The 11,030-nt window shown below is 43.1% G+C and overlaps 4 pseudogenes; 2 read left to right on the top strand and 2 right to left on the bottom strand.

Annotated features, from left to right (window-relative positions):
• Positions 1-687: 687 nt before the first annotated feature.
• LOC143861556 ((S)-canadine synthase pseudogene) lies at positions 688-2,615 on the bottom strand (annotated as a pseudogene).
• Positions 2,616-4,955: 2,340 nt separating this feature from the next.
• Positions 4,956-6,645, bottom strand: LOC143862619 ((S)-canadine synthase pseudogene; annotated as a pseudogene).
• Positions 6,646-8,795: 2,150 nt separating this feature from the next.
• On the top strand, positions 8,796-10,286 carry LOC143861555 ((S)-canadine synthase pseudogene; annotated as a pseudogene).
• Positions 10,287-10,328: 42 nt separating this feature from the next.
• Positions 10,329-10,751, top strand: LOC143861554 (trifunctional (S)-stylopine synthase/(S)-nandinine synthase/(S)-canadine synthase pseudogene; annotated as a pseudogene).
• Positions 10,752-11,030: the final 279 nt, after the last annotated feature.

Below are 11,030 nucleotides of genomic sequence, written 5' to 3'. Positions count from 1 at the left end.
AAAAATCTCGAGTCATTAGGAGTAGTTAGGAAAATCTGGTCCAAATTACGGATGGCTTGATCCTTAGCTGAGGGGTACGTAGGCAGCTCAGGCTTGCAGCTGGCATCTTGAGTTCAGTCACAACTTCAAAAACTTCTATAAGCTTCAATACCTTTCAAACCTTCTAAAACTATAAAAATTCTTCAAAATAACCTTACCAACAATTTTCAAAAGATCTTCCCATAGAGTTAGGAGTCTGTCCTAGGCGTTTGGGGTATCTTAGAGTTAGGAGTCTGTCCTGTTTGTGTTGATATGCTGAGTCTTGTCGTGTGAGTATCCTCAGAGTTAGGAGGCCTCGAGTCATGGTCGGTTAGACACTTAGTCGAGCCGATGGCTAGACTAGAATGCGCTTAGATAGCCCATGATTTTCCTTAGGACACATAGCCTAGTCACACATAGGGTGTAGGGCCCACCTGCATTAGTTAGGGCATATAGGGAGTCCTAGAAATTACCATTCACTTGAACTTAAGTAATAGCAAGAAGCTTTAAAAACTAGTCGAGTCTAGTTGATCGAGTCTAGGATAGCGGTCCTAGAGGGTTAGGCATTGTAGTTTAGCATAGGTCGCCGAACTACGTTGACTCTGATTCTTCCCGAGGCCAGGATACGTAGGCATTGTAGTTTAGCATAGGTCGCCGAGCACATCATTTTTAGTTGTTTCGAGGCAAGATGCGGGCTACTAGCGGGGTCTTCATCACCACAACAAAGTTTAGAACCTCGGTCATATCTGGCAGTTGACTGTCAACAGCATTAAACCAGCTAAAAGCGTTGACCAAATTAGCAACGACAAAGGGAACTTGAAGCTTAGCCAACTCCAGTCCTGCACAAACTCTCATCCCTCCTTCAATGGGAAGAAACCCCTTCTCCAATCCTCCCTTACTCTCTTGTCCATTGCCCCAAAACCTCTGGGGCCAAAAACAGTAGGGCTCCTCCCACAACTTAGGGTCATGGTGTACTGCGTAAATGTTCACCATCACATTTGTGCCAACCCCCACCGTCTCTCCCATCAACTTCGTCTCCTTCGCTACCTTGTGAGGCACCCCCAATGGCGCTATTGGTTTCATCCTCATTGTCTCCTTCACCACGGCTTGTAGATAGTGCAACTTACTCATATCTTCAATCCTCACCACCCTCTCTTGGTGGCAGCTTTCGTTGTTTATATTTGTAATCTCTTTGTAGAGCTTGTCTTGGATTTGCGGATTGTGAATTAGGAATGCGAGTGCCCATAGAGTAGTGGAAGCGGTGCTATCCACACCAAGAAGGAACAGTTCGAACAGGCTGAAGATCGTGACTTGTTCCGAAAAGTTTTTTGACAGGAGGAAGTGCAAGTAGGAATTTGGAGGTGGCGAGGAGAGGTGTGGGCGTATCAGTTTTTCAATGTTTAGCTTCACTTCGGTGAGCTGTTTGGAGGTTCGGTTGAGAAAAGGGATGTGCCGAGCGATCGGAAATGCATCCACGATCATGAGGCGTATGTCGCTTTCTTGCAACTGGGTTTGGGATGAGATGTTGAGAGGGCCAAGAGGGCCCTTTTGAAGGCCTCGTCGGACTGCCTGCCAATGAGAGCCGGCGTAGGAGGAAGAAATTGTGTTCCCATTTGCACTGAGAAGTGATGGGGTCGGAATCCGGGTCCGCGATCGCGCGGTGGGTAGAGAGCCTCCGCGGGGTCTGCAATCACAAACAAAGGGGTCAGGGGGGTCCGGGGTGGATCTCGGACGACCACTTCGACACCCAAGTCAGATTCTTGGCCAATCAATATAAAGAACAGCGAGAAGAGGTGAGGATTTGGTCAGGTTTACCAAGGCAAAGGCACGGGTTATTTTTTCGGAGTATGGGTGGATGGGTCGGAGGGGACTAACAGGGAGAGTGGGATTAAGCTCCCAAACTCCTCCGTTGTTCCCTTGCTTCTTTCTTTCCTTTCTTGTTGTCTTGAGGGAGATTCGACAGATCCCCTTCTTTCTTCCCTTCCTCCCCTTTTACGGGGTGGCGTGCGGACCTTTTCATCATTATGAAGAGAAAACCTTCCTTTGCAGGATTGGGCCGCTCTCCTGTTTTGCCTGCGCGCATGGTTTCGCTGGATAAACCCTTCCATAGTTTGTGATGATGAGGCTTGGACGGCGAGAAGGTGACACGTGTCGTAATCGTATGGTCTTGCCGCTTATCAGCACGTTCCATCATGATGGTTAGGCTCCATTGGCGCATGGACGACACACGGCGAGATTTGGGAGTAGCGCCGTATTTATGTCCTATCAAGAAGTCTAATGGTGAATGGAATGCTACGAGCTTCATAGTCACCCGATTTGTTGACTAGCACTTCCCAAGCGAACTTGATATCGCTTACTATGATCATCGGCCACCAACTTCCTAACCAAATTGTCATCACATCGCCATGGATTTTAGCTAGTTTGGCCAGTGTGACATGGATCAAATCTCCACCATTGGATAGCTGGTGCATATTTCCGATTATCGGCAGTTTCTTCGGCCCTCCTGCCATTTCATTGCGTTTCTTGCCGGCGATATGAATAGTAATCTTGTCAACAAGAGGGAGATTGCCACAGTTGTTGTTAGGACTCCAATCCATTTCTCCATGTCTTCTTGATTTCTTGATCTTTCGCTAGATCATCTCCTTACAACTTTCTTTTATATTACGTAAGCTTACCTAACATGTAGTCCAGACATCAAACTTTTGCTAGGCAATTTTGGGGAAAGCCACCTCAAATGAATTCAAATGAATTCAAATGAACAAGACAAAATCTACCTAAAAATGACTGTCTGGCTGTTCTCTCCTTTTAAGTGACCAATTGTAGAATATTTTAATTTAAAAAGGGATATTTTAAAAATCTATATTAGCAACCCTGTTTTAAATGACCAATTGTAGAATATTTTAATTTAAAAAAATATTTTAAAAATCTATATTACAACCCTCCTTTTTTAGATGACCAATTGTATAATATTTTAATTTAAAAAAGGAGGGGGTTGTAATGTCAAAACATTGGAGACTTTAGTGTTGGAAATTTGCCTTATTTCCCACCCACTGTAGTTGGCTTGGGTGGGAAGGCAAGAGGCAAAGATAGAAACCCTCTTATTTGGGTTTCTTGGAAACAACTAAAAAGAGGAAGTGGCTTTCTTCTTTGGAGTATGGCAAAATCAAGAGAGAGAGAGAGAGGGGGGAAGAGGAAGAGAGAGAGAGAGAGAGAGAGAGAGAGAGAGAGAGAGAGAGAGAGGAAGAGTGATAGAGAGGAGAAATAGGGTTTTTCTCTTTGGTTTCTTCTTGGGTTCCTTCTTGGGTTCCTCTTTGGTTTCTTCTAGGGGCTTTCTCTTGGGTTTTTCTCTGGTTATCTCTTGGGTACGATCTTGGTTTTGAGAAGCAAGGAAAGGGTTGTGGGTTTTGGTTTAAATCCATTGTAATCCTTGTATACAGTTTTTTCTAATAGTGGAAGATCGTGTTTCTCGCCCGTGGAGTAGGCTTCGCCGAACCACGTAAATCTTCGTGTTTGTTGAATTGCTAGGCAATTTACGAAAAAGCCATCCCTCGGCTCACTTTTTAGCAGGTTTTGTCTTCTTCATTTAATTCACCTGAGGTGGCTCTTCTGTCATGCGATCAGAGCTTACGCAAAGGTTGTTGATTTAGGATTTAATGAAGAGAATGATTACTTGAAAAGTTACTTCTAATATCAATGGTCTAAGGCTGTTTTGGGTCCCACAAGGGGTAATGATGACCATTGATCTTGGGAAGATAAATAAGGTGACGAACAAGATCTTGGTCATATCCTAAACGGACATCCCTTGCGTAAGATAATGGACTACATAATCCTTTCTTGGTTGAACCCTAACTGGTATTTGTTGGATCAAGGGCCTAGGCCATCCGATCAAGTTGTTCTCAATGGCATTTTGGCACTACCTATGCCTGTAGTAAGATCAACGGATTAGATCATATACAAGAGACTGAGGTGGGCCCATGGGTATCTTTTACGAAGGTTGGTAACAATTGCGGTAACAGGATTTTGTTTTACTGCAGGACATGTACCGACGATCCTAAAATGTGCTGGTATGATTTTAATCTTTGAATTTTATGGACTGCCGGTATATATTCGCCGGTAAAAAAAAGTGGGTTTATAGCGATGGTCCCTAAAAACATGGGGTATTTAGTGTTTTTACAGGCAGACAATAAGAGCCACCGGTATATGTCCCCGGAAAATACTAAAAGAAAAAAGCATAGAAATTTAGTAATTTTATTCATTGGCGGTCTATTTATGAGTAATTTCAATTACCGGCGGTCTATTTTAGAGAGAGAGAGAGAGAGAGAGAGAGAGAGAGAGAGACTAGTTGTACCAATGTAGTACCTGTCAACAACTGGTAAATGGGGATGATCAATTTACCCTGGAAGGGGTGAATTTATCACAGCCCTAAAAATTTTTAAAAATATTATAAGCGTATATCAAAATTTGTTCCTAAAATTATAATGTTTTGTATATTAAAATATGAGGAAGTCTAACGTCAAGCGGTTAAAAGCCGCTTGAAGCAACGCGGGTTTTCTACTGGCAGTAAAACGCTTTGCTGTCATCCCCTGCTTTCCAGTACGATTAATACATTGGCAAAGAATCGGCCCTTTCCTTTTAATATAGCAATAAAATCTGCCATCAATAAAATCCTTAAATACAATGGTTTTTTTTTTTTAATTAGATTTTTTTTCCCTTGAGAGCATGTTAGATTAGCCATGGGTTATTAAAATATATAGAAATGGCTATAGAAATACTTCTCTTCACTATGGAGATGTGGACACGTCACCTAGGATCTCTATCCCATGGTGGCAGGTGGTCCATGGGTAAGTAGCATACACACTTGCTACCAATGGCTCTATTGTCATCAATCTTTTTCATATTTGTTTAGAACATGTTCTTTAAATATCACAACTATTGAATTGCCAAAATATTATTTTATTAATAAGAGCAAGTAAGGCCACTAAATCTTACATCCCACCCACCAATAGTTTATATAGTTTATTTATATTTATATTGAAAATGACATTTCCACCACTTTCTCAACATTTTAGCCCCTCTTTCTTACTAAGTTTAAAAGTCTTCGGGGGTGAGCACATCATTTTTAATTGTTACGAGGCAAGATGTGGGCTACTAGCGGGGTCTTCATCAGCACAACAAAGTTTAGAACCTCTGTCATATCTGGCAGTTCACCGTCAACAGCATTTGACCAGCTAAAAGCGTTGACCAAATTAGCAACGACAAAGGGAACTTGAAGCTTAGCCAACTCCATTCCTGCACAAACTCTCATCCCTCCTCCAAAGGGAAGAAACCCCTTCTCCACCCTTCCCTTACTCTCTCCTCTATTACCCCAAAACCTCTCGGGCCAAAAGCGGTAGGGCTCCTCCCACAACTTAGGGTCATGGTGTACTGCGTAAATGTTCACTATCACTTCCGTGCCGACCCCCAATGTCTCTCCGTTCAACTTTGTCTCCTTCGCCGTCTTGTGAGGCACCGCTAATGGTGCTATCGGTTTCATCCTCATTGTCTCCTTCACCACGGCTTGTAGATAGTGCAACTTACTCATCTCTTCAATCCTCACCACCTTCTCATGGTTGCCGCTTTCGTTGTTTATATTTGTAATCTCCTTGTAGAGCTTTTCTTGGATTTGGGGGTTGTGAATTAGGAATGAGAGTGCCCAGAGAGTAGTGGAAGCAGTGCTATCGACCCCGAGAAAGAACAATTCGAACAGGCTGAAGATAATGACTTGTTCTGGGAAGCTTTGGGAGAGGAGGAAGTGCAAGTAAGAATTCGGAGGTGGCGAGGACAGGTGTGGGCGTATCAATTTTTCAATGTTTAGCTTCACTTCGATAGCATGTTTGAATGTTCGGTTGAGAAAAGGGATGTGCCGAGCAAACGGGAATGCGTCCACGACCTGAGCATGGCTGATTAATTCGACAGCATCTTCCAATGCTTTATCCATCTCAACCACGAACGATTCATCTCTAAAATTAGGCCCAAAACAAAGGCGACCCAATAGTCGGATCGTCGTTCGCCTTATATGACAGAATGGTTCGACAATGCCGGAATTCCGGTCTGCTTCGTCATTCATGTTTTGGATCATGAGACGTATGTCGCCTTCTTGCAACCGGGTTTGGGATGAGATGTTGAGAGGGCCGAGAGGGCCATTCTGGAGGCCTCGACGGAGGGAGTGCCAGTGAGAGCCGGCGTCGGAGGAAACAATTGAATTTGCAGTGAAAATTTTTGGAATGAATGGCACACCACGAGCGGCATAGTCGCCCGATTTGTTCACTAGCACTTCCCAGGCAAGCTCATTATCGCTTACTATGATCGTCGGACACCAGCTTCCTAACCAGATTGTCATCACATTGCCGTGGATTCGGGCTAGTTTGGCCAAGGTGACATGCATCAAATCGCCACCTTTGGATAGCTGGTGCATATTTCCGATTATCGGCAATTTCTTCGGCCCTTTTGGCCATTTCATTGCCTTTTTCGCCAGTGATCTGAATAGTAATCTTGTCAACAATAGGGAGATTGCCACAGTTGTGGCCAGGACTGCAATCCATTTCTCCATGTCTTGTTAGTTTCTTGACCTTCTCTATTGCATCTTCTCCCGACCTCCTTTTATAGTACCTATTCTACGAAAATGGCATCACCCATATTGGTGGGCCCGATGCCAGTGGGTGAGATGGTCTCCAAGTGTGAGTCACGCCTTCTCTAGAAAGTCTTGGTCGGCCTCAGCCTAAAATATTTTGCTAGGCAATTTTGAGGAAAGCCACGTGCGGCTAACTTTTGCAGGAGAGAACAGCCACATCTGATGAATTCAAATGAATAAGACAAAATCTACTTAAAAGTAAGCATGGCTCTTCTCTCTCTCTTTAAATGGCCAATTATAGAAGCATTTAAGCTAATAAAGAGGGTTGGGTATATCAAAACATGGGATTTGCTAGAGTTCATCACAGAAGGCATTTCGTTGATCGTCTGTTGCATCTAACAGCAGCCACAGAGGCTCATTTTTCAGCAGATTTTGTTTTCTTTCATGAGGTGGCTGCGGTCAGATGCAACAGTCCATCCGCAAAATGCCTTTTGCGTTGGACGCTAGCAAATTCTCTCTTGCAAAAGGTGAGCCGCGGAGCTTAAACAAAGGTTGTTTTAGGTAACACTTTAGTGTCATGTGTGTAGTATATATTTTTCTATACTCAAGGGTGGTAGGTCAAAGCATGTATAGTTATAAACTTATAATACATAGTGAAATATTTGCTTACCTATTTTCCGTACTAATTAAATTCATATCACTTTTCTTGGTACATATTTTATGTAGTAAAGACAGAGTTTTTCGCGTGCCATCAATATATAAATGGGAGTTGGTGGTATAGGTATTTGCCAACCACTTAGTTACAACCTTATCTGAATGATTAAAATTTTTTGAAAAAAAGGCCAAAATTTTTATACCCTTTTTTAAAAATAAATGCTATAATGAAGAGCAACCTTTCAAAAACTAGCCGCAAGGGCGCCTCCATTGGATCATTTTAACATTTTTCAATGCCATTATAAATGCATATTGGTGATTTAGATCCAATAGAGGTGTCCTTGCTGCTGGTTTTTGCAAGGGAGCCCTTCAATTTAGCACCCCATAAAAATCTAGAATTTTTTGAACCAAATGACAAAATTTCTAATCAAACCTTAATTGTTAGAATTAAACATGAATTTGACTAATAATTGGTTAATTTCTGGTACTTTATTTGTATGTCTTGTGAAAATTTTGAAGTTAGTAGAAAAGGTGTTTAGTGAAATCTGAACTCACTTCATAATCTAGCAAATACAAGATGCACTTGACCAACTTCCCTCGCATTTGGCATGTCTTATTTAGAAAAATAACTTACATAGTTACATGTTAATATAAAACTAGTAGGACCTTGTAATGCATGGATTGGTTAGAACTTAGATAGATAAAATAGTCGAAAAAAATATTGAAAGACAAATAAAATCAAGAGCAACTTGTTATATCCACCTCTTCCAAAAAGCCTAGATTAACCATACCGATCGATTTACCCAAATTCCCATACACAGTTTATTTTTTTCACAAGTATGCTAAACTGAAGGGCGGGCCCATTGGGTATCTCACCAAAGTCCATTTATAATGGCAGGAAAAAATATGAAATTAAAGAAATAATAAATGCACTATAGTAAGATGGTCTAATAGGGCGTCCTTTGTAGCTTGTTTTTTCAAGGGCGCACTTAAGTCTAGCATCTTTTTTTTTTATTAATATCTAAAGCCCCATATAGCTTCTTTTTTCCGGTCAAAAGCTGATCTCTAGCACTTTATCTTGGTAAAGCCTCTCTCTCTCTCTCTCTCTCTCTCTCTCTCTCTCTCTCTCTCTCTCTCTCTCTCACACACACACACACACACACACTTCATGCTTTTGCCCCTACCTCTTTTTACTCTATCAACTTGGCACGAGTCACTTCCTCTCACTGGAGCATCCAAAGGCCTATAGGGTTGCTAATATAGATTTTTAAAATATCCCTTTTTAAATTAAAATATTCTACAATTGGTCACTTAAAAGGAGAGAACAGCCACACAGTCATTTTTAGGTAGATTTTGTCTTGTTCATTTGAATTCATCTGAGGTGGCTTTCCCCAAAATTGCCTAGCAAAAGTTTGATGTCTGGACAACATGTTAGATAAGCTTACGTAATATAAAAGAAAGTTGTAAGGAGATGATCTAGCGAAAGATCAAGAAATCAAGAAGACATGGAGAAATGGATTGGAGTCCTAACAACAACTCTGGCAATCTCCTTCTTGTTGACAAGATTACTGTTCAAATCGCCGGCAAGAAACGCAATGAAATGGCAGGAGGGCAGAAGAAACTGCCGATAATCGGAAATATGCACCAGCTATCCAATGGTGGAGATTTGATCCATGTCACACTGGCCAAACTAGCTAAAATCCATGGCGATGTGATGACAATTTGGTTAGGAAGTTGGTGGCCGATGATCATAGTAAGCGATATCAAGTTCGCTTGGGAAGTGCTAGTCAACAAATCGGGTGACTATGCAGCTCGTAGCATTCCATTTACCATTAGACTTCTTGATAGGACATATATAAGGCGCTACTCCCAATTCTCGCCACGTGTCGTCCATGCGCCAATGGAGCCTAACCATCATGATGGAACGTGCTGATAAACGCAAGACCATACGATTACGACACGTGTCACCTTCTCGCCGTCCAAGCCTCATCATCACAAACTATGGAAGGGTTTATCCAGCGAAACCACGCGCGCCAGCAAAACAGGAGAGCGGCCCAATCCTGCAAAGGAAGGTTTTCTCTCCATAATGATGAAAAGGTCCACACGCCACCTCTTAAAAGGGGAGGAAGGGAAGAAAGAAGGGGATCTCTCGAATCTCCCTCAAGACGATCTCTCGAATCTCCCTCAAGACAACAGGAAAGGAAAGAAAGAAGCAAGGGAACAACGGAGGAGTTTGGGAGCTTAATCCCACTCTCCCTGTTAGTCCCCTCCGACCCATCCACCCATACTCCGAAAAAAGAACACGTGCCTTGGCCTTGGTAAACCTGACCAAACCCTCACCTCTTCTCGCTGTTCTTTATATTGATTGGCCAAGAATCTGACTTGAGTGTCGAAGTGGTCGTCCGGAATCCACCCCGGATCCCCTGACCCCTTTGTTTGTGATTGCAGACCCCGCGGAGGCTCTCTACCCACCGCGCGATCGCGGACCTGGATTCCGACCCCATCACTTCTCAGTGCAAATGGGAACACAATTTCTTCCTCGGACGCCGGCTCTCATTGGCAAGCACTCCGACGAGGCCTTCAAAACGGCCCTCTTGGCCCTCTCAACATCTCATCCCAAACCCAGTTGCAAGAAAGCGACATACGCCTCATGATCCAGAACATGAAAGAGGAAGCCAACCGGAATTCGGGCATCCTCAAGCTGTTCCATCATATAAGGCTAACGACGGTCCGACTACTGAGTCGCCTTTGTTTTGGATCTGATTTCAAAGATGAATCATTCTTGGTTGGGATGGATAAAGCAGTGGAAGATGTTATCGGATTAAGCAGCCATGGTCATATCGTGGATGCATTTCCGATCGCTCGGTACATCCCTTTTCTCAACCGAACCTCCAAACAGCTCACCGAGGTGAAGCTAAACATTGAAAGACTGATACGCCCACACCTCTCCTCGCCACCTCCAAATTCCTACCTGCACTTCCTCCTGTCAAAAAAGTTTTCGTAACAAGTCACGATCTTCAGCTTGTTCGAACTGTTCCTTCTTGGCATGGATAGCACCGTTTCCACTACTCTATGGGCACTCGCATTCCTAATTCACAATCCGCAAATCCAAGACAAGCTCTACAAAGAGATTACAAATATAAACAACGAAAGCTGCAACCAAGAGAGGGTGGTGAAGATTGAAGATATGAGTAAGTTGCACTATCTACAAGCCGTGGTGAAGGAGACAATGAGGATGAAACCGATAGCGCCATTGGGGGTGCCTCACAAGGTAGCGAAGGAGACGAAGTTGATGGGAGAGACGGTGGGGGTTGGCACAGATGTGATGGTGAACATTTACGCGGTACAACATGACCCCAAGTTGTGGGAGGAACCCTACTGTTTTTGGCCCCAGAGGTTTTGGGGTAATGGACGAGAGAGTAAGGGAGGATTGGAGAAGGGGTTTCTTCCCATTGGAGGAGGGATATGAGTTTGTGCAGGAATGGAGTTGGCTAAGCTTCAAGTTCCCTTTGTCGTTGCTAATTTGGTCAACACTTTTAGCTGGTTAAATGCTGTTGATGGTCAACTGCCAGATATGACCGAGGTTCTAAACTTTGTTGTGGTGATGAAGACCCCGCTAGTAGCCCGCATCTTGCCTCGAAACAACTAAAAATGATGTGCTCACCCCCAAAGGCTTTTAAGCTTAGTAAGAAAGAGGGGCTAAAATGTTGAGAAAGTGGTGGAAATGCCATTTTCAATATAAATATAA

Source organism: Tasmannia lanceolata, unplaced genomic scaffold (genome assembly GCF_043159265.1).
Source record: "Tasmannia lanceolata isolate RefF3 unplaced genomic scaffold, GAP_Taslan_0.1 ptg000037l, whole genome shotgun sequence".
NCBI lineage: Eukaryota > Viridiplantae > Streptophyta > Magnoliopsida > Canellales > Winteraceae > Tasmannia > Tasmannia lanceolata.
This window is presented reverse-complemented; position numbering and strand designations above follow the sequence as displayed.